Below are 25,237 nucleotides of genomic sequence, written 5' to 3'. Positions count from 1 at the left end.
GTTATGGGCCTCGACGTCGCAGTATCAGCCAAAGCTTTGTCAGACATCCAGTTCAGCATTGCAGCATGGTCGGATCATGCGGGCCATTTGAGGCGGTGCTGGTATGCACCCTGCTCACAACGACCCGGAGTGCAATGGGCGATGGGTCCAAGACTGCGGAGTGCTTAGGATGTAGACCGACGGGGACCTCTCTGCTGAGCCTAGGTAAGGCTGCGACGTGTTGATCTTCCGAGGCCGGGCATTGACCCCAAAAAGGTGTGTCCGGCCAGAGTAATCAAGCGTCTTGGGTAACATGGTGCATTCCTGCAGGGAAGATACATATTTTAATACTGTCGTGGAATTGTCACGGCAGATGTCCTCGTGCAAGGACTTAGTCGTGGAGCCATCGCAGCTAGGAAGCTTAAAGGGGTTAAACGGGACAAGGAACACGAGGGTTATACTGGTTCGGCCCCTTACGGTGAAGGAAAAAGCCTACGTCCAGTTGAGGTGGTATTATTTAGGGTTTCGATGACCAAGGAGCTTAATCGCTATGCCCGGCTCTCGATCTGTTGTCTCTCGTCCTGAACCGCCGCCGGGTCGTCCCTTTATATAGAGAGGTTGACGCCCCGCGGTTCTCAGAGTCCCGGCCGGCTTATAGCAGTATCCGGCTCGGACTCTTAACTACTCTTGCCTTACATTACAAGTCTTGCCATAACGGCGGTTTATCACTACAGGCCTTAAGCCGCCTCCGGGTCTTAAGCCCATTATTGATCCGCCATCCTCTAGCCTGGTACTGGGCTTTATGTGATGATCATTATAACGTAACCCGGCCCCTCCTGGGCGGGTGACTCTGATGGTTATATCCTCAACATTAGGCGCCAGATTGATTTGAACCGGTTCATGTCAATCTTCAATCCCTTTGAAAGAAAATCTTCCGGCTTCTGCTTGTGCGAAGGCTATAACCCGCCGTGACGTCATCTTCTGAATTCTTGGTAACCCGCCGTGACGTCATCTTCCATTAAATTCATTTTTTATTCTGTCATATCCCAACGGATCTTATCTTTAATGACCATCCTGAAAATCGAGGCGTTTCTGTGGCGAGATAATCGCGTCTTGGCCTCCTCGTTTCTCGCGCCCATTTATCAGCCGTCTCTTATAAATAGGCTCGGCCCATAAGCCTTCGTCACTCTTCTCCTCCATCGTATTCCTCCTCTGACGCTCCAGAGCCCGAGCTTCGCCGCCGCCGCCGCGCCCCTGGTCTTCGTCAACCTCGGCCGCTGCATCACCCTGACCCGGTCTAGAGAAACGGCGGCAACCCCCGCATCTCATCAGCGCCGGTAAGTCCTCGCCACTCCATACAGTAGATTTGCATTAGGGTTCTGTCATTCTTCCCCTGTTCTTCGTAGTTCATCTCGAGTTCTTCACAGTTCTTCCACCGCGACCCCTTTTGATCCGGAAAACAGGATAGAACTCCTGCGGTAGTGGTTTCGCACTCATTTTTATGCTAGTAGATCCCTTTCGTCCGCAGAAAGACCTCATTCTAAGCTCATGAACTTCTCTATATCAGCTTTCTAGGTCTAGAAATTTTCCTTTTTGGACGACCGTTTGATCCAAAATAATTACTGCGATCTGTGAAACTTGTTTGTGTAACACTTAGGCAAAAATCGCATCTGTTAGTTATGGCGGCTCATATCTCCGGCTTAAAGAGGCCATGCTTTATAGAGTTTGCGGATCATTGTAGTATAGTTAAACAACTTAATTGCTCTTGATATTCCCGGCGGCTTAAATAACCTGACACAATTAATCATATATCATAGGCCCTTTCATAAGCCGCCTTCTTGAATACCGAACTGGAATTTCCCTCCGGCTTAAATTTGAACCGGAAATTCTGTTTTATCATAGGCCTCCGTCTTTCACAATGCCATCCAAAGCTCCCAAGGTGCCCATTACGTGCAACTGGGTGAGATCCAGTGTTACTGATGATACCTTAGATGATTTCGTGAAGACGGGTTACCTGCCTAAGAAGGAGGTCATGTCCTATCGTGCCCCTGACCCGTCTGAAGAAAGACCTCAACCAAGAGATCGAGAGGTTGTGATATTTGCTGATCACATGAGCCGGGGCTTTGCTCCTCCTGGCTCAAAATTCTTCAGAGATGTTCTAAACTTTTTCGATCTGCGACCTCAAAACATTGGACCCAATTCCGTGTCGAACATTTGTAACTCTCAAGTGTTCTGTGAGGTATATCTCGGAGAAGAGCCCAGCCTACTGCTCTTTAGGGAGCTGTTTTACCTGAACTGCCAGAACGAATGGGCCAACGGGCCTAGCTTGGAACTTGGCGGAATATCAATTCAACGACGGAGGGATTGTCTCTTTCCTTACGCTGAGCCGCCAAGCCACCCAAAGGACTGGAATCAGACATGGTTCTACTGCCAGGATACTTCTCCGGCTGATGAGAACCCTCTGCCCGGCTTTCGCGCCCTGCGTCTGGAGTCAAACCACCCCCTGCCAGACAAATTGTCTCAAGCTGAGCATCAACCACTTATCCCCACCATCAACAAAGTCAAAGCTCTTCTGGGAAACGGCCTTAACGGCGTTGATCTGGTCCGGGTCTGGATTGCTTGGCGGGTGATCCCTCTAAGCCGCCGCCCCGGCTTAATGTGCGATTACACCGGCCGGAAGGATGATCCTCTTCGGCACAGCCCCAACGACTTACCTGAAGACGTCATTGATGACATGACCAAATCCCTTCTGAACGAGAGCTTAGCAGATTGCGGGAGGACCGGCTTAAGTCCATTCTGCAAAGCTAACCCGGCTCCAGCGGTAAGCTACTGATCTGAGCACTTTACTTTTCATTTTAACAATTTTCGTCTTTAACTTCAAGAAACCTTTGTTGTATTTTTCAGGCTAATGATAAGTTCTGGAAGGTCAGGTATGACCATGAGGCTGCTAAAAAAGCCAGGAAGGCTAAAAAAGCCGCCAGGAGAGCCGCTCCCCGCAAGAAGGGGAGTAAGCCTAGCGCCTCAGACCTGCTTTAGCTGGATGACTCCTCCGAGTCAGAGGTAGCCCTTGATTCTTATGCTCTTCTTTGTTTTTTGTTTATTCTTAACCACCTTATCGAGACTGATTATCAGCAGGAGGACACCGGAGCGAGTAACCCGGTGACTGAAGAGGTAACTATACTTTCCTCCGACTCGGAGCCCTTGCCAAGGCTGAAAGTCCGAAGAGTAACCCGGAAAGTAAGATTTTCACATCCTTTAGCTTATCAAGATCCTCAATTTCTTTTGAAGCGACAGATTCATGAGAGCCGGCACACCCGGACCAACAAGGATGCAGACCTCTCCTCCAGCTTACCTGAAGCATCAAGGAAGCGCCGGACCGAGGTTATGTCCAACTTATATCCTTTTCATCCTTTGGTGGGCGTCACTCGTCAACCGCTCAATTCTTCTGATTCAAACTATCAGGAAACTTCACCTTCCTCCGGGGACTCCATGCAATCTAACTTGCCGGCTTTCAAGACTGCCCCCGGGTAATGATGATCAGCTTATGGTGTGCTTATCTTACTCATGTTTTTTGCACTAACCTTTTGACTTTCAGTGCACAAGCAAAGCTCAGCAAGAGGGCAAAGAAAATTAACCCGGTCGAAGAGCCGGTCTTGACTGAACCCAACGCCTCTGCTTCTGAGCCGCCGTCTGCCCCAGCTCCAGAAACCACCGCTCCAACTGAACAACAAGCCATGGAGAGTTCTGACAACCCGAAGATCCCCAGCTCAGCTCAACCGGCCGATGACCCGGATGTGGTGATTACCCGGACCGAATATGTTGAGCCGGGAAGACCCACTGTATTGGCCAGATGCTCTGCTAAAGAAGAACTGCTGGGGCGCCGCAGGGCCAGACTGGATATCACTGACTATGCTAACTTGAGCATTGGAGACATTGTTTCTGGTTATATTGGTCAAGTGCACAACAGCCGGGACCTGGAGATTGACATGGTGAAGCAGATACAGCAAAAATCTGAGGTACAACTCTCTTGCTTACTCCATAGTCATCCTTACCATGCTAGCCCCCAAGTCTATTACTTATGATAGAATATGTTGTAGAATTAACTTCCGGCTTACCTTCATGAACCGGCACTTATAAATAGAATCTTTCAGCATACATTAGCCCCCAAGTGCCAAGTGTCTTTGCTTGCAAAGTGCTTGGGACTTTAATGTTGCATGATAATTACTCAAACTGTAAACCGGAATTTGTACAGGCTGCCTGCAAGAAATTTGAATCGGAAATCTCTGAGCTGAAGAACCGCCTGAAGACTCAGGAAACTGAGACCCGGAAGGCCAATGCCAAGCTTGAGTTCAGTGTTGCTGCACAAGAAAAACTAAAGAACAAATTTGAAACAGAGAGAAAAACATGGGCCGACGAGAAGACTGCCTTGCTCAGCCGGGCCGAACAGGCGGAGGCTACCCTTACTGAAAGAACCGCCGAACTCTCCGGCTTAAAACACCATGTGTCACAGATGGTCTCCGCAATCTTCGGTAAGTTATCCTGTAAGCTTTTAACAAGTTTACATTCTTCATGTCTCATAAGTCCCATCGTTGCCATCAGCTCACCTGACATTATTATGCAGGTCCCAGAAGCTCCAATCTGAATTAGAACGTGCTGACCAAGCTGAAGGCGGTTTACACCTTGGTGGAGCAACTCTACACCAGGTCACAACGTGCTTTAGCCGTTGTGGCTCTGTCCAATGAGGTTCCCACTCACCTGGCAGACGTACTCAGGCGGCTTGTCGTTCTTCCTCGGCGCTTCCAAGAGCTGAGACGGGCTTCTGCAAGAGCCGGAGCTATAGCTGCTCTGAGCCGGGCCAAGGCGTTTCTCCCGGAGCTAGACCCGGCCGACATCGCTCTTGGATACCCCAGCCTGAAGGACGACGGTACCCCCTTTGACCAAAAAGACTTCGCCGCCTGTGTGAAGAGCGTGCACCCGGTGGCTACCTTGATCGGGAATGACACATACCTTACCAAGTATCAGCCGGGCTATGACGCGGAAAATCAGAGGATCCCAACTCCACGCTATGAAGCAATCAGCCTGATCCCTCCGACTCGTAAGCATACCTTCGCCCCAGAAGTTGACCCGGCCAGGTTAATTGATGATGAGGCTCAATTCGAAGCTTTGAGCGGCATTGACTGGAAATCATCAACCTTCCAGGTCATGGAAACAGCCGGAGGAGCGGAGAGGGATGAGTCGGGAGCTTCAACCCAACAAGCACCTTGATTTCTTAGGCGGCTCATGGTTATACCTTAAAAACAATGCCTCACCTTTTGGACTCAGGGAGTCTTGTAATAGAGTAGGACAAACACTTAATTTTGTCATGCCATCGTGCATGTGTAGACTGCTTAACTCCATTGAAGCTGCTCCTTTATATTCGTCCGGGTTATGTTCGATCATCTACTTCCCTTAAGTTAAAGAGCTGTCTTTAATGGTCCTGCATAGAAAACAAATCACAAGTCTCTGGGCGGCTTACCGCACTGAGAGTCATATACTTTACATATAACCCGAACATGAACCAAAGTCACCAAAGACCGGCCCTCAATTATATCCTCGAGGTAACCATAATAGCATACTTACAAGCCTTCAAGTATACTTCCGGTTTATGTAACCCGAATAATGAGGTTGAGAACTCAACTCCGGTTCACCAGCATCGATAATGCTTATTGCGTGCTATCAACATTGTTAATCAAAGTTAAGCCGGCGGAGTAAGAACCGCCCTTGCACACTGTTGATATAATCAAAACAACTTGTTGCAAACCAAAAGATCAAAACTTAGGGGCTTCTGATTCGAATACGACCAGAGAACTGTCCCAAAGGGGTTGAGCTAAGATTCGAATGCGATCATATAGCCCCTAGTGGCTTTGGCGTTGCCGATCAAGAGGATACCGACAGCTATGTTCTCTTTGGTTTGAATACGACCTATGTTTGAACAGGAAGCCCCCAAATGACCTTGAGAGTTGTTTAACAACGCTGATTCGAATACGATCCACGTCGGTTCCCAAAGGGGGTTGAGCTATGATTCAAATATGATCAAGAAAAACTCCCCAATGAGCTCGGCAATGTGCCAATCAAGTGGGTATCGACAGCTATGTTCTCTTTGGTTCGAATACGACCTATGTTGGAATAGGAAGCCCCCAGGTGATCATATTGTTAACGGCTAGATTCGAATACGATCGTAAGCCGGATCCACCTCCAAGTGACCATGTAATGTTGTAATGGAAATAACACATTTACCTTTGGAGGAGAAAAGGACAGAGGTCCTGCTTTATTATTTATCATAATATGTACATGGCTATAGAAATATGTACATTATGAGAGCCGGTGGCTCAAGTGTAATAAGGCCGAAGCTGAGCTATGTTCCACGGCCGACGGGTCTCTTCCTCCGACTTACGTGAATCTCTGTGCTCCCGAACATCGATAAGGTAGTATGACCCGTTGTGCAAGTTCTTGCTGACCACAAAGGGCCCTTCCTAAGGCGGGGATAACTTGTGTGTATTTGTTTGATCTTGGACGAGCCAGAGCACCAGATCACCTTCCTGGAAGACCCTGGACTTAACCCAATGGCTGTGATAGCGGCACAGGTCTTGTTGGTAAATCGCCGAACGAGCTGCTGCCACATCACGCTGTTCGTCCAACAAGTCAAGAGCATCTTGGCGCGCCCGCTCATTATGCGCCTCAACATAAGCCGCCACTCGAGGCGAGTCATGACAGATGTCGCAAGGGAGGACTGCTTCCGCTCCATAAACCATGAAGAAAGGCGTGTAACCCGTAGACCTGTTAGGAGTAGTATTGATGCTCCATAACACAGAGGGTAACTCCTCCACCCAACAACCCGGCGTCCGTTACAAAGGGACCAAAAGCCGGGGCTTGATGCCCTTCAAAATCTCCTGATTAGCTCTCTCAGCTTGACCATTGGATTGAGGGTGAGCCACTGATGAAACATCAAGTCGAATATGCTCTCGTTGACAAAACTCCTCCATGGCGCCTTTAGACAGATTGGTACCATTGTCAGTTATAATGCTATGTGGAAAACCAAAGCGAAATATCACCCTTTTCATGAACTGAACCGCTGTGGCTGCAACACAGTTACTAACTGGCTCTGCTTCAACCCACTTTGTGAACTTGTCGACCGCCACCAAGAGGTGAGTCTTCTTATCCTTGGATCTTTTAAAAGGCCCAACCATATCAAGCCCCCAGACTGCAAATGGCCAAGTAATTGGAATCATCCTCAGCTCCTGAGCCGGCACATGAGCCCGTCGCGAGAACCTCTGACAACCGTCACATTTACTGACCAAGTTCTCCGCATCAGCATGAGCCATCAGCCAATAAAAACCATGACGAAAAGCCTTGGCCACAAGGGATTTTGAGCCGGCATGATGGCCACAATCCCCCTCGTGAATCTCACGTAAAATTTCTTGACCTTCCTCAGGGGAAACACAACGCTGGAAAGTTCCAGTTACACTGTGACGATGCAGCTCACCATGGATAATTATCATTGACTTAGACCGCCGAGTTATTTGTCTGGCCAAAGTTTCATCCTCAGGCAATTCTCCCCGGGTCATGTAAGCCAAGTATGGTACTGTCCAGTCTGGGGTAATGTGGAGAGCCGCCACCAACTGTGCCTCTGGGTCAGGGACAGCCAAGTCTTCCTCTGTAGGCAACTTAACAGAAGGGTTATGCAAAATGTCCAAGAAAGTATTAGGCGGCACCGGCTTTCGCTGAGAGCCCAGCCGGCTTAATGCATCAGCTGCCTCGTTCTTCCTGCGATCGATGTGCTCTACTTGGTAACCCTGAAAGTGTCCAGCAATGGCATCAACTTCGCGGCGATAAGCGGCCATGAGAGGGTCCTTGGAATCCCACTTGCCTGACACTTGTTGAGCCACTAAATCTGAGTCGCCAAAGCACCTTACCCGGCTCAAACTCATCTCCTTAGCCATCCGAAGACCATGGAGCAAGGCCTCGTACTCAGCCGCATTGTTAGTACAGGGAAACATCAACCGTAGCACATAGCAAAACTTGTCACCTCGAGGGGAAGTTAATACAACTCCAGCCCCCGAGCCCTCCAATTGCCTAGACCCGTCGAAGTGAATAGTCCAGTATGTATTATCCGGTTTCTCTTCAGGCACCTGCAGCTCTGTCCAATCGTTGATGAAATCCACCAATGCTTGAGATTTGATAGCAGTGCGTGGCACGTATTTCAGACCATGAGGCCCAAGCTCTATAGCCCACTTAGCCACTCTTCCTGTGGCTTCTCTGTTTTGGATGATATCTCCTAGGGGAGCAGAACTAACCACAGTGATAGGGTGACCCTGGAAATAATTCTTAAGCTTCCGGCTTGCCATGAATACCCCGTAAACAAGCTTCTGCCAATGTGGATACCGTTGTTTGGACTCAATGAGCACTTCACTGATGTAGTAAACCGGCCACTGAACCGGATACTCCTTACCCTCTTCCTTGCGCTCCACCACCACAGCCACACTGACGGCTCGTGTGTTAGCGGCTACATACAGCAATAAGGGCTCCTTGTCAACAGGAGCAGCAAGGACTGGGGGCTCAGCCAGCTGTCTCTTCAAATCCTCAAAAGCAGCATTAGCAGCATCATTCCAGATAAAGTCATCTGTTTTCTTCATCAACTGGTACAGTGGCATGGCCTTTTCACCCAAACGGCTTATAAACCGGCTCAAAGCAGCGATGCGGCCCGCCAGACGCTGGACGTCGTTTATGCACGCCGGCTTAGCCAGAGAGGTGATTGCCTTGATCTTTTCCGGGTTAGCTTCAATGCCTCTGTGAGAAACCAGAAAACCCAAGAGCTTGCCTGTGGGAACACCAAAAACACACATGGCCGGGTTAAGCATCATCTTGTAGACCCGGAGATTATCAAAGGTCTCTTTAAGATCATCTATCAAGGTCTCCTTCTCCCTGGATTTAACCACGATATCATCCACATAGGCATGAACATTGCGCCCAATCTGGTTATGAAGACAATTCTGCACACAACGCTGGTAAGTCGCCTGTGCACTCTTGAGCCCAAAAGGCATAGACACATAACAGAAGGCTCCAAAGGGAGTGATGAACGCCGTCTTCTCCTGGTCCTTAACTGCCACTTTAATCTGATGGTATCCAGAATAAGAATCCAAAAAACTTAAGCGCTCACAACCCGCCGTAGCATCAATAATTTGATCAATACGGGGGAGAGCAAAAGGATCAGCCGGACAAGCTTTGTTTAAATCCGTGTAGTCCACACACATCCGCCAGGTGCCGTTCTTCTTGAGCACGAGCACTGGGTTAGCTAACCATTCTGGATGAAAAACTTCAACAATAAACCCGGCCGCCAAGAGCCGGGCCACCTCCTCACCAATGGCTTTCCGCCTCTCCTCATTAAACCGCCGAAGGAATTGCCTGACCGGCATAAATTTTGGATCAATATTGAGAGTGTGCTCAGCGAGTTCTCTAGGTACACCTGGCATGTCAGAAGGTTTCCATGCAAAAATGTCCCTGTTCTCACGGATGAACTCGATGAGCGCGCCTTCCTATTTTGGATCCAGATTGGCACTGATGCTGAACTGCTGAGATGAGTCACCTGGAACAAAGTCAACAAGTTTAGTCTCATCAGCTGACTTAAATTTCATTGCCGTCTCATGCTCCGTGGTCGGCTTTTTCAAAGACGTCATATCTGCCGGGTCAACATTGTCCTTGTAAAACTTCAACTCCTCTGTCGCACAAACAGATTCAGCGTAAGCCGCGTCACCTTCCTCACATTCCAAGGCTATCTTTCGGCTGCCATGAACCGTAATGTCCCATTGTGACCCGGCATCTTGAGCTGAAAATACACGTAACACGGCCGTGCCATGAACTTGGCGTAAGCCGGCCGCCCAAATAAAGCATGATACGGACTTCTTATCTTAACCACCTCAAAGGTTAATTTTTCCGCCCTGTAGTTGTACTCATCTCCAAAAGCCACTTCCAGCTCAATCTTACCAACTGGATATGCCGACTTACCGGGCACCACACCATGGAAAACAGTATTGGACTGGCTGAGGTTCTTATCAATCAACCCCATACGACGGAAGGTCTCATAATAGAGGATGTTGATGCTGCTGCTTCCGTCCATGAGCACTTTAGTGAATTTATATCCCCCCACCTGAGGAGCCACCACCAGGGCCAGGTGACCCGGATTATCAACCCGGGGAGGGTGATCTTCCCTACTCCACACAATAGGCTGCTCAGACCATCTTAAATAGCGTGGAACCCCCGGCTCAACAGCATTCACATCCCTTTTATGAAGCTTCTGATCTCGCTTGCACAGACTGGTGGTAAACACATGATACTGTCCACCATTGAGCTGCTTTGGATTGGTCTGGTATCCCCCCTGCTGCTGCTGCTGATGACCCTGGCCGGACTGCTGATTAAAGCCCCCTTGAACATTTTGAGAATTGGAATTTGAACCGCCGCCCGGGCCATGAAAGCCGCCAGCGCCCGAGCCGCCGCCCGGGCCACTGTTGCCATTGAAAGCATTGGAATTTTTAAAGGCCTTCATGATTGCGCAATCCTTCCACAGATGAGTGGCCGGCTTTTCCATAGAGCCATGCCTTGGACAAGGCTCATTCAACAACTGCTCAAGCGTCGGGCCTGATCCTCCGGCGCGGGGAGGTGGTCTCCCCTTGCGCCGGTGGTTGTTATCCTGTGAACTGGCGTTGGCCACAAACTCCATACTGCCATCAGCCTTACGCTTGTTACCTCCCTGGTTCGCCGGGTTATGCTGGGGGCCCTTGCCATTGCCATTCCGTTTTCCCTTCCCTGTCCTTTCATCATCCGACGCGGGATCCTTGGTACTATCAGAGTCGGCGTACTTAACCAGAGCCGCCATCAGCGTACCCATATCATTGCAGTCGCGCTTGAGCCGCCCGAGCTTCATCTTCAGGGGCGCAAAGCGACAATTTTGCTCTAACATTAAGACTGCAGAGCCGGCATCCATCTTTTCAGATGAATGTATTATCACTTTGACCCGGCGAACCCAATGGGTTGTAGATTCACCCTCCTGCTGCTTACAGTTAGTCAAATCCACAATTGACATAGACTGCCTACAGGTATCTTTGAAGTTTTGGATGAACCGAGCCTTTAGTTCAGCCCAAGACCCGATAGAGTTTGGTGGCAGTCCTTTCAACCAAGTGCGGGCAGTCCCATCTAACATCATGGTGAAGTACTTGGCCATTGCCGCTTCACTGACCTCCAGCAACTCCATAGCCATTTCGTAACTCTCGATCCATGCTCCGGGTTGCAAATCAGCCGTGTAATTAGGCACCTTCCTAGGCCCTTTGAAATTCTTGGGCAGACGTTCATTGCGGAGACCCGGCACCAGACAAGGGACACCTCCAGTCCTCGTAGGTACACCCGCATGAATAGAAGCCGTCGGATAAGCTGGGGTGGCTGGTAAGCCGTCAACTGAGGCGCCTGCTCCGCCTCTTGCCGTGCTCTGTCTTGGTCTACCGCGTGAAAGGCTCCGTTATGAGCCGGGCCGTGGCCAGGAGGCAAGTCATGGCGTCGGACATTGCTTGAGCCGGTTGCTGAGACCATGTGTCTGCTATAACTCGGGCTCCGGCCTGGACGAGGGGTTGAATGAATCCTGTGCCGGCTATAAGAATATGCCTCCTGCTGCCCCAGAGCCGTCTGAAGGAGTTCTCTGACCCGACGGGTTTCAACCGCCGTTGGAGAGTCGCCATCGATTGGGAGAGCCGTCAGTCGCGCCACCGCGGCAACCATGTTTTCCAACGGGTTGGCATAATGACCCGGTGGTATTGGCACATACTGAGGCGGGGCAGCATTCACCCGGGGAGGCCCCATCACTTGGGGCTGAATTGACGTTCCAGCCCCGGGCGTCGTGATCTCTGGCGGGTTACTGGGCCCTGCGCCAGGCGTGTTGAAGAGGTTTCGAGGATCGTAAACCGGAGGGAGTCGAGATTGGGCCTTTTGATGCCTCATTCTCATAACTTCATTGGACGCGTTCTGATCCATCGTGAGCCGGAAAGACTGTGCCTGAATCAGCTGAGTCTGGGCGTCGAGAGCCGCCCTCTCCGCAGCCATCCTGATCCCTTCCGCCGCCAGATCCTCCTTGGCTTTTGCTAGATCCAACTTTAACTGTGCCACCTCCGCGTCATGCTGAGCTTGATCCGCTGGGGCGACCGTAGCGGTTAACAGGGCCGTCATCTTGTCTGTGAGATCCATCAGCGCCTGATCCGGCGAGGGCACAGGGCTTCCTGCCCCGGCGGCGGGGTTTTGAACAGGTTGTGCGCCAGCCATGAAGATTCCAACCCGGCTCGGCGGCTCGAAGGGGACCGGAACACTGTCGCCATCGGAACAACCCCTGAGCCTGCCATCTTGAAGTTGGTATAACGAGTCGGTCTACTCTGTGGATGACTCACCGTCAGAGCGAGCGGCCGTCTCCTCACCAGATCCAGATCCTTCAGAGAGCTCTCCATGGACGCCCACGAAAGCGCGCTTCAAGGCAGGCAAAGTGCGGGCGGGTCGTGCATGTTGAGCCGTCTCGATGAGATCGGCGCAGAGGTCCGGCTCAGGGCCCGGCTCACCAATCTTGCCAATAAAGACATGGATTCCGCCGAAGGGGACCCGGTACCCGTACTCAATTGAGCCGGCGTCGGGGCCCCAATTTGCATCGTCGATGTAGAGCTTGCCGCGACAACTCTTGGTCATCCGGCCCACAGCGTATCCCTTGAGCCCTTCGAAGCTGCCCTTCAAGAACTCAAATCCACCGTGCGCCAGCCCCACGGTGGGCGCCAACTGTCGTGGAATTGTCACGGCAGATGTCCTCGTGCAAGGACTTAGTCGTGGAGCCATCGCAGCTAGGAAGCTTAAAGGGGTTCAACGGGACAAGGAACACGAGGGTTATACTAGTTCGTCCCCTTACGGTGAAGGAAAAAGCCTGCGTCCAGTTGAGGTGGTATTATTTAGGGTTTCGATAACCAGGGAGCTTAATCGCTATGCCCGGCTCTCGATCTGTTGTCTCTCGTCCTGAACCGCCGCCGGGTCGTCCCTTTATATAGAGAGGTTGACGCCCCGCGGTTCTCAGAGTCCCGGCCGGCTTATAGCAGTATCCGGCTCGGGCTCTTAACTACTCTTGCCTTACATTACAAGTCTTGCCATAACGGCGGTTTATCACTACGGGCCTTAAGCCGCCTCCGGGTCTTAAGCCCACTATTGATCCGCCATCCTCTAGCCTGGTACTGGGCTTTACGTGATGATCATTATAACGTATCCCGGCCCCTCCTGGGTGGGTGACTCTGATGGTTATACCCTCAAAAAATACCGTGTCCACGGTAATGGACGTTTAGACTTGTATCCTGATCTTATATAACTAGAAATGGATACTTGAGACATGTGATGGATATGTGGCTCCGAGATTCCTTTCTCGCAGGGAGTCGAGGAAGGATCTCTGGGTGTTAATACTACAACATGTTTGTTAAATATAAACTGCTATTCTTTACTCTTCTACATGCTGCAAGATGCTTGGAGCTGCTTGAAGATGCTAGTCTTCGATAGGCTAGGCTTTCCCCTCTATTCTGGCATTCTACAGTTCAGTCCACAGATACATACCTTCCTTTGATACCAATGCATATTTAGTATAGATCTGATGCTTGCGAGTACTTTGGATGAGTACTCATGGTTGCTTTACTACCCCTTTTCCCCTTCTTCCTTCTTTCCGGTTGTTGCAACCAGATGGTGGATCCCTGGAGCCAGATGCCACCACCGACGGATACTACTACATGGAGGTCGCAGAAGACCAGGAGTAGTTAGGAGGTCCCAGGTAGGAGGCCTTTTCTCTTCGATCGTTGATGTTTGTGCTAGCCTTCTTAAGGCATCCTTGTTTAACTTATAACTGTACTCAGATATTTTTGCTTCCGCTGACGCTTGTGTATCGAGTTTTTTTATTTGAGCCCTCGAGGCCCCTAGCTTGTAATACAAAGCTTGTATGATTTTTAATTTGTGTCTAGAGTTTTGTTGTGATATCTTCCTGTGAGTCCCTGATCTTGGGCGTACACATTTGTGTGCATGATTAGTGTACGGTCAAATCGGGGGCATCACAAGTTGGTATCAGAGCCGACTGCCTGTAGGAACCCCCTTTCCAACTCCTTGGCCGAAGTTGAGTCTAGTCTTTGAAAATTGTTTTACTAACATGGCTGTGTGGCTTACGAGCCCACATCGCCATTGGGTGGTATTAGGATCTTTTACTCCTCGTCTATACTCTGGGATTCTGATCTCTCTTCTATTCGGGTTAATTTTTTTGGTTACTCTAACTCTAGGTTCTCGTAAATACTTTCTTCCGGAGAGCCCCTTCATTCCAGATGATGGCCTGCTTCACCAGAAGATGCCGAAGATACTCTCTGATGTTTTCCCGAGACCCTTGTGCCCTTCGTCGCTGTGATCCCTACCACCGATAAATCCTTATGAGTAACTACCTACATGGTAGTTCATTCCTTCATCCCCAGTTGCTCTTGTTATTACAAGATGTCCTGAAATACTCTCTGATGTTCCGAGAATCCTTTATGTTTACTGCCTCACATTTCCTTGCCGCATGAATACCCCTATGAATAATTCCTCGCACTAATCGAAGATTTGTTCATTCCTAGTTGATCAAGTGATTCAAAATATACTTTGAAGTACTATCCGATCTTCCAAAAATCCTCAGTAGCCTATTACTCTTGATCCTCCTTACCTGCTTACATTTTGGTTACTTCCTTATGTCTACCAATGTTCGTTAGCATCCTTTGTCATCGTAATTTTGAGCATTAGATTCGATATGTATGTGCATGCTCGCAATCATCAATCAAAATTAGAATCCTTCCCTTCGGCTCAGACGTCACCCCGGACATGAGCTGGTGTTCAACAAATCAAGCCTTGATTGGTTGTCATTTTGAGTCCGTTCAACTTATCCATCCTTAATCAAAGTGCTTGCTTCTGATCCCTTGATTTGGAAATCATAATTCCTTTGCATTTGAGCTTCAATTAGTCAGTTGTTTCTATAGTCTGATCTCCTTGCATTCTTTCTTCTTCTGGTTGAGTACCGATGCTCACATCAGATCCCTTGTGGACCATCAGATCCTTTGCTGGGTTTATCCGACTGCGTCCTTCATATTCAGTAACCTTGTGAGCCGTTCCTCGGATACATAACGCCTTTGGTAAGTTGTATCCCCACTCTTGTCAACCATACTCTGCTTCCTGGCTTGATTTATTTACTCGTGAAGTTTGTGGTATATGTTCCTAAGATGACCCTATGGGTTCAATCTATGTCTTCCCTAAATTCGTGTGAACTCGAAAATTTTGCGGGTTATACTCTACTGGCTTTTCGCCAGGTAAAAATTTCAATGCTATAACTTCTTTGGATACGAGAAGTGAATCGAAAGTTGTGCATCAGAGAAGTGAAAGTCAGCCTTGAGCCTTTGTGTTCATGCCCATGGACCCGCGTGGAACTTACCATTGAAGCTTCTTGTTATAATAATAATCCCATTGTGATAAGTTCATCTTGTATCTATATTTGGTCCTTTGCAACCGTGGTTCCGACCATATTGTTCTTCTTTGATCCCATTTCTCGGACAAGTTCAAGTACTTGTCTCCTGCAGATCTTTTCACCTGTACAACCTCTATCATGTTCTACCTTTGAGTACTACCCTCTGGTATCTCAAGAATATCAAGAACTACATAACTTCTTATGAGTTCTTCATCAACTATTATTCTCGCTGATTCCAATTTCCACGAGTTCTGAGTTGTTAGACACTCGAGGACACCGATAACTGATTTGAGTCTACACTTTCCTTTCCATTGTTTTGTTTAACCTTTCCTGTAACCTAACATATCTGAGTAGTGATAATTCCCTACTTATGTAAACACCTCGGTGTACCAACTCTGTCAGTAAGACCTTGTTACTATTGTTGATGACATTCCGGTAGCCACCGATGGACCAGAACTTTGCCTATTGGTCCGCCTCGTCTTAACGAGCAGGAAAATGGTTCTCTTCGTCCCTCGCACTTGGTACCAACCTTGTTGCCAACATAACTGACATGATATCCTATGACCTGCCTTGCTATCATGACCGTGCAAATGTTAGCACCCTTCCTGCTTTTAACCCACATGGTGGGCCCATAACCCACAGTTCCACAGGATCGAAACTTGACTCTCCTATACATCCTTGTTTTCAAAGTTATCCCTCGCGCTTGGCTTCATATGTAATTCACGAGCCACCTTCCTGGTGATCTGTTCTGGTATCAGACGCAATACTTATTCCCATTGCTCTGAACCCCTTTCACCCTCTGTTTCAGGCAACGAACGATTGCCTACCCGGTTGAAGCTTCTTATTGCACCTGCTTACCTTGCTCTCGACGTCTTTCTAGAATTTCAACTCGAGAGATGGCTCTATGCCACGTTCGCGAGATAGCCCCCAGGTACCTATCTTGTGTTGAGCTCCGTCCTTCCGGAAATTTCCCCCTTACTCCACCCCTTAATTCTCGGGACGAGATTTCTTGTAGTGGAGGAGAATTGTGACGCCCGGATAATTAAGCTACAGTAATCCCTTATTAATGTGCCAGGTTACCGCGGTTAATGTTGTTAAACTCACGTTGTTTCATAGTCGGTTCAAATTAAAATTTTAAAACAAAGACAAACAAATAAAGTTTTCAAATGTCAAAAGCAAAATAATATTTCATAGCTAATTATGGCGATGACCCAACATTTTTTATAAAGTGGTTATTTCCCTAAAATAAATGAAACAGAGGCAGGAAAATTAAAAGGGAAAAACGCTAAAGCAAAAGAAAAGAAAGGCCCCAACCCCTCCTGGGCCTAACCCCCCCTGCGTCGACCCACCTGAGTTGGCCCAGCTCCTCCGCTGTCGTCTTCCCCTTCCCTATTCAGCTGACCGACGCCAGCGCCGCGTTTTGCCGCCGAGCCACCTTGCTGGCCACGCTGCTACAGCACCGCGGGAGGAGATAAGGAGGCCACCGTGGCCCCCCAAAATATCCCCATCCACTCCCACTCGCTCCTCTCTCCCTTTGGCCCCTCTCCCTCCCTCGCCAGATCCACGCGCCCGATCACTCCCGTGGTCGCCGGCGTGCACCACCGCAGCAACCGCCTTCCCCGCGCTCCTTCGACAAGTCCAGCCGCTCCACCATCGCCTTGTACGACGACCACGGCCACCAGATCGCGCCAGGAGCCGCTGCCTCATCGGATCTGTGTCATCTTCAACTTCCAGCCGCCGTGCTCGCCGACGCCGCGCCGACTGCCCCGCGCCTCCCTCGAGTTGGCTGCCACCTCCCTACGGCTCCGATGTGAGCCGTTGTTCATTTTCCCCTCTTCCCCCCTTCTCTGTCTTGCACCGTTGGACGTCGTTCGTGCACGCCTCGATCGCGCCCGTGCCGCGCCGGCCATGCCCGACGCTCGTGCCCGCGCACCGCTGCCCTCCCCGGCGCGCTCACCGCGTCCCCCGCAGCTCCCTCGCTCGTCCGCACAGTCCCCCGTCTGCCGCACCGTCGCGGCCGCCCTCTCACTTGCCGCGCCGCTGCCCCGCGGCCCCGCTCGCTGCATCCACCTGCCGCCCGCTGGTGGCGCCGCGCCGTGCCCCGGTGGCCTCGCCCCGTTCCCCCCAGTCCGGCTCGGCACCGTGCGGGTTGCGCCCGCAACCGCGCCCGGTGGCGCCCAGCACCCGCACCCGGCGCCCGATATGGCCCCTTGGGCCTATGACACGGGGGGCCACCCCCAAAACGTTTAAAAATGTTTTAAAGGAAATAATAATTAAATTAATAATTAACTTAATTAATCATGTTAATTAACCTAATTAACTATTTAACTAATTAAACTGTTAATTAGTATCAATCTATGACACAATGGACCCACGTGTCAGTTAGACTGGTCAATAGGTCAACATTGACTGCTGACATCACTCCTACTTCATGCTGACATCATTATTCGTTTTTTATCGAAGAAAAAAATTCAGGAATTCTAGAAAATCATTCAAACTTTGAAAATTATTATAAATTAATCCGTAACTCGGATGAAAAAGTTTTCTACATGACAGTTGCTCAGAACGACGAGACAAATCCGAATACGAGGTCCGTTTGTCCGCCACACATCCCTAGCATAGCGAACATCGAACCTTTCCCCTCCGGTTCGACTGTTCGACAATGCCAAACTTCGGGAAAGCATTCCCGGATGTTATCCCCTTCCCCGGTAACGTGACGGATGTCGATGCCGCTGTGATCGACTACGTCGCCGACGACCCCTCCTTCTAGTCTGAGAAACCAGGCAAGCCCCGCCCCTTTGATCATCCCGATATGGCCCATTCCATTCTCTCATGCTTGCATTATATTTTGCTACTATAATTGATTGCTCCTATTCTGATGCATAGCCTATTTTTGTAACCTGCTTATTGTTACCAACCTGCTTATCCTAAACTGCTTAGTATAGGTTGGTTAGTGATCCATCAGTGACCCCCACCTTGTCCTTGTTACCCCTGCTTCATCATTGATGACTCGATCAACGTGATCAATGACCAGACCCGACACCTCACATCACATCACGCCCCTTCTGTTGCTCGACTCTGCAGAGCTACTATCGAGTGTCGGGGTTGATACCTCACAACGCACTCCTGATGATAATTTTGTAGTGTAGCTATTCGGTCATGGTCATCGAGGGTGATTCCTCCTTGACCACTCCCGATACGACTCTGTCGTGCAACCCCTCAAGTGTGAACCTCGAGGGTGGTTCCTCTTACGTTCACCTTCATGATTACATCGAGTGGAATACACCGAGGGTGGTTCCTCGGGTTTTCCTCCATGATGTTATGGACACACGGTTACCCGGACTTTACTTGAGACCATTGTTGAAGTCGGGTGGGCCCTGAGGGTTACCTGCGAGTTGATGTGAAAGTCGGGCGGGCCCGTAGAGCACCCGCGAATTTTCTACATGGCACGGCCGGGCAGTCTATGCCCTTGCCATAAGTCCATGAGACGGGGTGACGGGGTCACATTATTGTGAGTCTATGCTCGTCTCCGCGAGCCCCCAATGCACTAATAGGTTTGTGTATTTGTTCTGAGTTACCTTTGGCCTTTACGCACTAACCACCACACGAGAATAGGTATGGGCCTCGACGTTGCAGTATCAGCCGAAGCTTTCTTAGACGTCCAGTTCAGCATTGCGGCACGGGCGGATCATGCTGGCCATCCGAGGCGGTGTTGGTATCCACCCTGCTCGCAACGACCCGGAGTGCAACGGGCGATGGGCCCAAGACCCCGGAGTGCTTAGGATGTAGACCGGCGGGGACCTCTCTGCTGAGCCTAGGTAGGGCTACGACGTGTTGATCTTCTGAGGCCGGTCATTAACCCCAGAAAGGAGTGTCCGGCCAGAGTAATCAAGCGTGTTGGGTAACATGGTGCACCCCTGCAGGGAAGATATATATTCGAATACCGTGTCCACGGTAATGGACGTTCAGACTTTCCTGATCTTATATAACTAGAAGTGGATACTTGAGACATGTGATGGATATGTGGCTCCGAGATTGCTTTCTCGCAGGGAGTCGAGGAAGGATCTCTAGGCGTTAATACTACAACATGTTTGTTAAATATAAACTGCTATTCTTTACTCCTCTACATGCTGCAAGATGCTTGGAGTTGCTTGAAGATGCTAGTCTTCGATAGGCTAGGCTTTCCCCTCTATTCTGGCATTCTACTGTTCAGTCCACAGATACATGCCTTCCTTTGATACCAATGCATACTTAGTATAGACCTAATGCTTTTGAGTACTTTGGATGAGTACTCACGGTTGCTTTACTACCCCTTTTCCCCTTCTTCCTTCTTTCTGGTTGTTGCAACCAGATCGTGGATCCCTGGAGCCAGATGCCACCAACAACGGACATTACTACATGGAGGCCGCCGAAGACCAGGAGTAGTTAGGAGGTCCCAGGCAGGAGGCCTTGCCTCTTCGATCGTTGATGTTTGTGCTAGCCTTCTTAAGGCATCCTTGTTTAACTTATGTTTGTACTCAGATATTTTTGCTTCTGCTGATGCTTGTGTATCGAGCTTTTGTATTCGAGCCCTCGAGCCCCTGGCTTGTAATATGAAGCTAGTATTATTTTTTATTTGTGTCTAGAGTTGTGTTGTGATATCTTCCTGTGAGTCCCAAATCTTGGTCGTACACATTTGTGTGCATGATTAGTGTACGGTCAAATCGGGGGCATCACAGTTACATCTTGTAGTTTATTACTATATGATTTATTTGGTGGAAGTTTATATGTTCAGATCCAATATGCTATTTAATACTCCTCTGATCATGAGCATGTTTATCATTTGTGAGTAGTTACTTTTGTTCTTGAGGTCACGGGAGAAATCATGTTGCAAGTAATCATGTGAACTTGATATGTGTTTGATATTTTTATAGTATGTATGTTGTGATTCCCTTAGTGGTGTCATGTGAACATCGACTACATGATACTTCACCATATTAGGGCCTAAGGGAACGCATTGTGGGGTAGCAATTAGATGATGGGTTGCAAGAGTGACAGAGACTTAAACCCCAGTTTATGCGCTATTTCGTAAGGGACCGATTGGATCCAAAAGTTTAATGCTATGGTTAGAATTTATTCTTAATACGTTTCTCGTAGTTGCGGATGCTTGCAGGAGGGTTAATCATAAGTAGGAGGTTTGTTCAAGTAAGAACAGCACCTAAGCACCGGTCCACCCACATACCAAATTATCAAACTAGTGAACACAAATCGAACCAACATGATGAAAGTGACTAGATGAAATTCCCGTGTACCCTCAAGAACGCTTTGCTTATCATAAGAGACTGTTTTGGCCTGCCCTTTGCCTCAAAAGGATTGGGCTACCTTGCTGCACTTTTATTACTACTACTGTTACTTGCTCATTACAAATTACCTTGCTATCAAACTATTCTGCTACTTACAATTTCAGCACTTGTAGACATTACCTTAGTGAAAACCACTTGTCATTTCCTTCTGCTCCTTGTTGGGTTCGACACTCTTACTTATTGAAAAGAGCTACATTTGATCCCCTATACTTGTGGGTCATCAGGACCCAACGGAAGGGCCTCTGTATTTCGCGAAAAAACATTCCTCCCACTGACAGCTTGGATCCACCAGCTATGTCTTCGCACGCAAGGAAGTGCCTCCTTATTACGCATAAAAAATGAATACTCCCCCTGCTAGCTGGGACCCACCATAGTGGGAGGCTGGCTTGTGGGCCTACTAAGTTGACGCGGGCGGAGGGCTTTGTCAACTTAGTCAATATGAAAGATTCTAGCTCCAGTGACCACACGATGTCCATCCAAGGTCGTAGTGCTTCTTCAACCTCTGGTCTTCTTGCTCCAACCACCCAAACCAGCGTGGTCTTGCCGCCTGCTCCTGCCTCCCATGGCCAGTTGTGCTGCCGCGAAGGCCTCACCGCCCTCTACTACTCCCACCGTTGGCCAGGCCATCCCTGTACTCACACACACCCCCTGTTATTCTGCGACGACGGCAGCTTCACACCATAGCCGAACCAGTGAACCCTCATACTCCTCTCCGCATGGGCATCCACTGTCGCATCTTCCCCGGCTCCGTGTCATCACCTTCCTAGGCTTCGCCGTCGTCCACCGCCTTGGTGCTCTCGGCGCGGCATGGTCAATATGGTCAAGGAACAGACTTCCATCGGAATAGTACTGTACGTGGAGAGGCTGACAGCTGGGTCCACGGCCGCAGCAAGGATGTGCCTCCTTATTACGTGCAAAATAATGATTCCTCCACCTGACAGCTGGGACCCACCGGATGGGCCACCGTATTTCACAAAAAACAACACCTCGCAACCCGACGTGTTAAAGGGGTTGTCAATCCCTTTCGGGTAACAGCGCCCGAAATTGGCAGGCGGGCGTGAGGTAAATTGTAGTAGATTGAAATAATAGATCGCAAATAAATAAAGTGCAGCAAGGTATTTTTGTATTTTTTTGGTCTAAAAGATCTGAATAAAAATGCAAAGTAAAAGTAGATCGCAAGGCAAATATATGAGAAAGAAGGCCCGGGGGCCGTAGGTTTCACTAGTGGCTTCTCTCGAGAAAAATAGCAAACGGTGGGTAAACAAATTACTGTTAGGCAATTGATAGAACATCAAATAATTATGACGATATCCAGGCAATGATCATTACATAGGCATCACATCCAAGATTAGTAGACCGACTCCTGCCTGCATCTACTACTATTACTCCGCACATCGACCGCTATCTAGCATGCATCTAGTGTATTAAGTTCATGGAAAAATGGAGTAATGCAATAAGAATGATGACATGATGTAGACAAGATCCATTTATCTATATGGCGGTAGATATAGATCTCGTCTTTTTATCCTTAGTAGCAACGATACATACGTGTCGTTTCCCCTTCTGTCATTGGGATCGACCACCGTAAGATCGAACCCACTACCGGGCACCTCTTCCCATTGCAAGATAAATAGATCAAGTTGGCCAAACAAAACCCAAATATCAGAGAAGAAATACGAGGCTATAAGAGATCATGCTTATAAGAGATCAAAGAAACTCAAATAACTTTCATGGATATAAAAAAGTTCATCAGGTCCCAACAAGCACACCGCAAAAGAGTTACATCATATGGATCTCCAAGAGACCATTGTATTGAGGATCCAGCGAGAGAGTGAGAAAGCCATCTAGCTACTAACTACGGACCCGAAGATCCACAAAGGACTACTCACGCATCATCGGAGAGGCACCAATGGAAGTGGTGAACCCCTCTGTGATGGTGTCTAGATTGGATCTGGTGGTTCTGGACTCTGCGGCGGCTCGATGAATATTTTGACGCTTGTTCTAGGGTTTCTGGAATATTTTGGTATTTATAGGGCAAAGAGGCGGTCCGGGGGCACCTGAGGTGGGCACAACCAACCAGGGCGCGCCTGGGCCTCCTGGCACGCCCTGGTGGGTTGTGCCCCCCTCGGGGCACCCCGCAGGTGCAACCAGGGCCCATTGCCTTTCTTCTGGCCCATAAAAATCACCGTGAAGTTTCGTGGCATTTGGACTCCATTTGATATTGATTTTCTGTGATGTAAAAAAACATGGAAAAAACAGCAACTGGCACTTGGCACTATGTCAATAGGTTAGTACCAAAAAATAATATAAAATGACTATAAAATGATTATTAAACATCCGAGATTGATAATAAAATAGCATGGAACAATAAAAAATTATAGATACGTTGGAGACCTATCAGCATCCCCAAGCTTAACTCCTACTCGTCCTCGAGTAGGTAAGTGATAAAAACAGAATTTTTGATGTGGAGTGTTGTTCATCAAGTCATAACATATTCTTTTCTTTATAGCATGGACATTTGGACTTTTATCTGATTCAAAGCAATAGTCTAGTTTTGACATAATAATTTAGATACTCAAGCATATCAACAAGCAACCATGTCTTTCAAAATTTCAACGCTAAAATAAGTTATCCCTAGCCCATCATGCTCAAACATTGATCCATTCATGAAACACACTCGAATATTAACTACACCCAATACTTGAGCACGATCATAGTTCCTCTTAGTTGGTACTTTTTATGAGAGAAGAGGGAGACTCAAATTTCAAAATAAAAATTGCATAAAGTAAAAGAAAGGCCCTTCGCAGAGGGAAGTAGGGATTTGTAGAGATGCTAGAGCTCAAAGCGAAAAGATTAGAGATAAAAACATTATGGGAGGTGTATCCATCCCACCAACGAAAATGACTCAGAGCTACGAACACTTTCCATGCTAGATATGCCATAGGCGGTTCCCAAACAGAAAATAAAGTTTATTCCTTTTTCCACCATTCTTTCACTTCCCATGGCTAACCGTATCCACGGATGCCCTCCATACCAACACTTTCCAAGGAATTTATTATTTGACAACATAAAGTAAATTCAATTTTTTTGCATTTCGGGACTGGGCATCCCTAAGACCTTTGCCTTACTCTCGTGCAATGACAAGTGAATAAACACTCATTTTGAGAATAACACATCTAGCATGGAAAATATTAACCACCCGTTACCGTTCCGCGAGCGAAACAAACACACAAATGAGAAACTTATTTTCAAAAATTAGAGATGGCACATGAAAATTTGCTTAGAACGGCAAAAGAATACCGCATATAGGTAGACATAGTGGACTCATGTGGCAAAACTGGTTTAAAGGATTTTGGATGCACTAGTAGAGGTCATACTTAGTGCAAAATGAAGGCTAGCAAAAGATTGGGAAGCGACCAACCAAGAAACGAATAATCTCATAAGCAAGCATTAAGCATAGTTAACACCGAATGATGCACCACAAGTAGGATATAATTTTCATTGTATGATTATTGACTTTCATGCATGCATAGGGAATCACAAACCTTAGCACCAATATTCTTACTAGAGCACAATTACTCATCAACATAACTCACATATCACATCATCATATCTCAAAACTATTACTAAGAATCAAGTTTATTTTGCCCAATGATCTTCATGACATTTTCTTTTACTATATCCTTCTTGGATATCTATCACTTCGGGACTAATTTTTATGTGTTGCTTTTCATAAGCTCCAACAAATATAAGTGAAGATCATGAGCACAACAAATTTTCTTTCTCTCAAAATAATTGAAGTAAAGCAAGAGAGAATTTCTTCAAAATTTTACTAACTCTCAAATAAATCTAAGTGAAGCAAGAGAGCATTTCTTCGAAAATAACAAAGCACACCGTGCTAAAAAAGATATAAGTGAAGTACTAGAGCAAGTCCTAGCTCATAAAACAATTAAGTGAAGCATAGAGAGCAATTCTAATAAGTCATGATATAATTTTGGCTCTCTCAAAAGGGTGTGTCCAGCAAGGATTGATGACTTAAAACACACAAAAAACAAGCAAAGACACATATCATAGAAGATGCTCCAAGTAAAACACATATCATGTGACGAATAAAATATAGCCTCAAGTAAAATACAGATAGTTGTTGGAAGAAAGCGGGGATGCCACTCGGGGGCAACCCCAAGCTTTGTTGGTTGCTCATTCTTGGATAATAGCTTGGGATGCCGGGGCATCCCCAAGCTTAGGCTCTTACATCCTTCCTTCATACATCATAAGATAACCCAAAACTTGAAAACTTCAATGACACAAAACTCAACAATACCTTCGTGAGATCCGTTAGTGTAAGAAAATAAAC

Source organism: Aegilops tauschii, chromosome 6 (genome assembly GCF_002575655.3).
Source record: "Aegilops tauschii subsp. strangulata cultivar AL8/78 chromosome 6, Aet v6.0, whole genome shotgun sequence".
Lineage (NCBI taxonomy): Eukaryota > Viridiplantae > Streptophyta > Magnoliopsida > Poales > Poaceae > Aegilops > Aegilops tauschii.
This window is presented reverse-complemented; position numbering follows the sequence as displayed.